Raw genomic sequence first — 6,000 nt, forward strand, 5'->3', positions numbered from 1 at the left:
TTTTTCATGCACTGAAGATTTGGAGGCACTATCTTTACGGTGTGTCATGTGAGGTTTTCACGGATCATCAGAGCCTTCAGTATTTGTTCAAGCAAAAGGATATCAATTTCAGACAGAGAAGGTGGTTGGAGCTATTGAAGGACTATGATATCACTATTTTGTACCACCCCGGGAAGGCCAATGTGGTGGCCGACGCCTTTAGTAGAAAGGCAACGAGTATGGGCAGCCTTGCGTTCATTCCAGTCGGTAAGAGGTCGCTTGCATCAGATGTTCAGACTTTGGCCAACCAGTTTGTGAGGCTGGATATTTCAGAGCCCAACCGTGTTCTAGCCTGTACCGTCGCTCGGTATTCGTTGTTTGAGCGCATCAGGGAGCGACAATATGATGACCCTTATTTGCTTGTCCTTAGGGACATAGTGTGGCACGGTGATGCCAAGCAGGTTACTGTCGGAGATGACGGAGTTTTGAGGAGGCAGGGTCGTGTTTGTATGCCTAATGTGGATGGACTTCGTGAATTGATTCTAGTGGAGGCCCACAGTTCCCGGTATTCTATTCACCCGGGCACCGCCAAGATGTATCAGGACTTGCGGCAGCATTATTAGTGAAGGAGGATGAAGAACTACTTATGTAGCTCGGTGTCTAAATTTCCAACAAGCAAAGTATGAGCATCAGAGACTTGGTGGTTTGCTTCAGAAGATAGAGATTCTTGAGTAGAAGTGGGAGCGTATCACCATGGATTTCGTTGTTGGACTTCCACAGACTCAGAGGAAGTTCGATGTAGTTTGGGTCATTGTGGATAGGCTGACTAAGTCAGCGCATTTCATTCCTGTGACAGTTACCTATTCTTCGGAGCGGTTGGCAGAGATTTACATCCGCGAGATCGTCCGTCTTCACGGTGTGCCCGTGTCTATCATTTCTGATTGAGGTACACAGTTCACCTTGCACTTTTGGAGGACATTACATCGTGAGTTGGGCACACGGGTTGAGTTAAGCACATCGTTTCATCCTCAGACGGACAGACAGTCTGAGCGCACCATTCAAATCTTGGAGGATATGCTCTGCTCATGTGTTATAGACTTAGGAGGATCATGGGATCAGTTCTTGCCCATTGTAGAGTTCGCCTACAACAATAGCTACCCGTCGAGCGTTATGATGGCTCACTATTAGGCATTATACGGTAGGCGGTGCCGGTCGCCAGTTGGGTGGTTTGAGCCGGGGGAGGCTCGGTTGTTGGATACAGATTTGGTACAAGATGCCTTGGATAAGGTCAAGATTATTCAGGATCGACTTTGCACAACTCAGTCCAGGCAGAAGAGTTATGCTGACCGTAGAGTTCGTGATGTTGAATTCATGGTCGGAGAGAGAGTGTTGCTTCGGGTATCACCCATGAAGGGTGTAATGAGATTCAGAAAGAAGGGCAAGTTGAGCCCTAGGTATATCAGACATTTTGAGATTCTGGAGAGAGTGGGCGAGGTGGCTTACACACTCGCATTGCCACCTAGTTTAGTAGTTGTTCATTCGGTATTCCATGTGTCCATGCTCCGGAAGTATCCCGGCGATCCGTCCCATGTGTTAGATTTCAGCTCTATCCAGCTAGACAAGGATTTGATTTACGAGGAGGACCCGGTGGCTATTCTAGCCCGGCAGGTTCGACAGCTGAGACGTAAGAGTTATCCTTCAGTTCGAGTGCAGTGGAGAAGTCAGCCCGTTGAGGTAGCTACTTGGAAGTCCGAGTCGGACATGCGGAGTAGATATCCACATCTTTTCACCAGCCCAGGTACTTTTCTATGTCCGTTCAAGGACGAACAGTTGTTTAGAGGTAGAGAATGTGATGACCCAATAGGTCATCTTATATTTTAAAACCTAATCCTGTGATCCGAAGGCTTAAAAATCTTATTTTTACCCTCCTCGAGTTGTGTGTGCAGTCCGGGCGTGTTTTCGGAAAGCTTTTATGTTAAAAATTGTGAAAAATATGAAATGTTGCTTTGAAAACCATTTGAGTTGACTTTGATCAATATTTTGAGTAAACGGACCCAGATTTATGTTTTGACAGTCCCGGTAGGTCTGTATCGTAATTTGGGACCTGGGCATATACCCGAAATAGAATTCCGAGGTCCCTAGCTCGAGATGTGGAATTTTGATGAAAAATTAAAAGTTTGAAAGTCTAATGATTTTAAGAATTTACTGATGTTTGGTTTTGTTGATACCGGGTCCGTATTTTGATTCCGGATCCCGGTACAGGTCCACTATAATATTTATGATTTGTCTGTCAAAGTTGGTGAGAAACAGAGTTGATTTGACGTGATTCGGACGTTTTGTTTTGAAAATAGTAGTTTTAAAGTTTTCTTGAAAATTCCATTTGATTTGGTGTCCGATTCGTAGTTCTAGGTGTTATTTTGGCGATGTGATCGCGCGATTAAGTTCGTATGATAATTGTTGGACTTGTGTGCACTTTTGGTTTAGAACCCCGAGGGCTCGGGTGAGTTTCGGATAGGCTACGGGATGATTTGAACTTAGAAAGTTTGCTAGTTTTCACTTCTGTTGGTTTCTGGTGTTTCCTCCTTCACGATCGCGAATATACCCCCGCGATCACGAAGGGTAAAATGGGCTGGGGGAGGTTTTGTTGTACGCGAACGCTGAGAATTGGGGGCCCTGCTCTATGCGAACGCGACCAGCCACACGCGAACGCGTAGCGTTAGATAGCCGGGGCAGGGGAGTTGAGGTAACTCTACGCGAACGTGAGCCCAGTCTCACGAACGCGTAGGTGAGGCAGGCTAGACCTTCGCAAACGCGTGGAGTTACTCGTGATCACATAAGCCAGTTGGGCCATGCTCTTCGCGAACGCATCAGGTTTCACGCGAACGCGATGAACACCTGACGCCAGTGACTTAAAACAGTTCCAATTACGGGATTTTGCCATTCTTTCAAAAATTTCAAAACTAGAAGACCTAGAGGCGATTTTCCTAAAAGATTTTATTCCCCAATTTGTTGGTAAGTGATTCTAACCTACGTTATTTCAATTACCCATTACATTTCATGAGTTTTCAACCTAAAATCTAGGATTTTTCATGGTGGAAATTGGGGGTTTGGGTAGAATTAGGGATTTTTGCATAATTGGAATTTAAACCTCGAATTGAGCTCGGATTTCGAAATAAATTATATAATCGGGCTCAGGGGTGAATGGGTCCGGACCTCGGGTTTTGACCAAGCGGGCCCGGGGTCGATTTTTGACTTTTTAGGGGAAAGTTTGGGGAATCAAAATTTATGCATTGTAATTGATTTCTTTATAAATATTTGATATTATTGAGTCATTTATTGATAGATACGAGTGGTTTGGAGGTAAATTCTAGAGGAAAAGCGGTAATTGAGCATTGAGTGGCCTTTGGAGCGAGGTAAGTGTTGTATCTAACCTTGACTTGAGGGAATATGACTTGTTTGTCTATTTGCTGCATGTTTAAATGTTGGGGAACAACGTATATGTGAGGTGACGAGTACTTATGCGTTGTAGTCGGGTTAAAGCATGCGGGCGGGGCTTGGTTTCTTGCAATTTTAGCTTCCTCTGTTCATGTTATCCATGTTTAGAATAGTATTATTAAATTGATCGTTCTTATCATGTTTATGGATCTTCTGGTGATAATTGAGTATTGATTCCGAAGTTGAGGTTGATATTGTGGAACCAAATATGTGGGTGTTTTGTCATAGCCTCGTCACTACTTCGTCGAGGTTAGGCTCGACACTTACCAGTAAATGAGGTCGGTTATACTAATACTGCACTCTACACTTCCTGTGCAGATTTTGGTATTAGTCCCAACTGATCGAGAGGCGTAGCAGCTCGGACTAGTTCATCGGAGACTCAAGGTAGATTTATTGGCGTTCGCAGACCTTGAAGTCCCCGACTATCTTTTCACTTTCTTTTACTGTTTCTTTCATTCAAACAGTTGTATTTCTTTCAGACTTTTACTTGTAGTAAAATCCTAGAAGTTCGTGAGTTGTGACTCCATATCCGGGTGGTAGTAGTTAATGAAGTTTTTATATTATTCCGCATTCGCTATATTTCATTTTAGCTTATTTGTTGTTATTTACTGAATTGAACATGAATTGGCTTAATAATTCTCTAACGTCGGCTTGTCTAGCCAGTGGAATGTTAGGCGCCATCACGGTCCCGGCAGTGGGAATTCCGGGTCATGACAGTTGGTGAATTGAAGTATTCAAGTCTTCAACGGTAATCAATTTTCAATAAGTTGTTCGTCAATTCGGTCAACGCGTTCCAACTCTTAATTTTTAATATTATAGTTTTGTTTGTTTTATTTGTTTTCTATTATTTGATTTATTAAGATGACTTCCTTAAAAACAATTTGGTAAAATTAAGTGAAAATACAAGAGTGGCGAATCTAATGGCCGATTTGTTCCTTCTCCACTTCCCCTAGCTCCCCGACCCAAACCCCATACCCGTCCTACACCTGCTATTCTTGATAGTGATAATAGTTTATTATAATTTACTAAGAGTCAATTTTGCCATAATGTTGGAGCTGGTGAACAATTAGACCATGAATTAATGAATGCTCTTTGTTCTAACCCAACTATTGATGAAAATGATGAGGAGGAAATAGATTTTGATGAAATGCAACCGGATGACGATACACCTACTAGTCCTGCTCCTGAAGTTAACCCAACTAATGAGAATCCAAATGATGCCCCATCTCACCATCCTGCTACTACCCCTACCTTTTCTAGATAACGTACCAAACGGACAGAAACATCTATTGTTTGGCCCATTTTTTACTCAACTAATTCCACAAAATAAGGCTAAGTATAAAACTTATAGCAAGGAGTTAGCTTTTAAATATTTTGGAGGTCGGGGGGAACGAGAACTTTGGCTAGACACATATTGATACACCCTCAAGATGAAGTCAAATATCTTCGTATGAAAGCCTTGGCCGAGGGGACAAGTGTACCTACTCCTAGTTAGGCTGACCCTAGTACCGGGTCAAATTAATTTCAAACGGGAATTAACACTGTTACCAGTGGTATTTTATATTATGATCCAAAATATGATCGAGAAGAATTGGCAAAACTGGTTACTGTTATGTGCTTACCCTATAGTTTTTCTTCTAACTCTCACTTTGTGCATTATATTAGAATTTTTTTTAATCCTACTTATAAAGGTTTTCCTCGCACAACCGTAAAGAGTGATATTTAAAAATATAAACATGAATATGTACAACATTTGCATATTTATTTACTCATATAAATTATCGTGTTGCTATTACAACTGATATTAGTAGAAGTGGTATTGACTGTGATTACCTTACTGTTACCAGTCATTGGATTGATGAGGATTGGATAATACAAAAGCACATTATTGCTTATAGAAATAATTAATTACAGGGCAGTTTATTGCTAGCACATTTACGAATATTTATAGATATTTTTGCATTAGTGATAAAATCATGTCAGTTTCAATGGATAATACTACTAGTAACACAAATGTTTTAGCCTTGTTTACCACTACACTAAGTCCTTCATTTAGTAACATTTTTCATGTTAGATGTATTTGTCATATTTACCATTTAATTGTGGGTAATAGTATGAGAATTTTAAATATTGAAATTGAAAAGGTTAAAATGGCTCTTAACTGGCTTTTTTATTCAAACCGTAGAAGTAGACTTAGAGAATATTTTAAAAGATGCGATGAATTTGGCCTAAGAGAAAGAAAGGTTCCTAAACCTTGTCCAACTAGATGGAGTTACATGTATAAAAGTTTAGTTGTTGTATATGAATATAGAAACCCCATAAACTCAACGTTTAATGCTTATGTAAGTGATGATGACGAGCACCTTACAAATGCGGATTGGGCTAATGTTAAAATACTTGTAGATTTTTTAGAAAAATTTTATTTTGTTAGAAATGAATTTTCTGGGCAATATTATCCTACTATTTCTAACTATTTAGTTTATATTGCAGAACTTGCAAATTATTTTGCTCATTTTTCAGAAGGTG

The sequence above is a fragment of the Nicotiana tomentosiformis genome, chromosome 2 (genome assembly GCF_000390325.3).
Source record: "Nicotiana tomentosiformis chromosome 2, ASM39032v3, whole genome shotgun sequence".
Taxonomy (NCBI): Eukaryota; Viridiplantae; Streptophyta; class Magnoliopsida; order Solanales; family Solanaceae; genus Nicotiana; species Nicotiana tomentosiformis.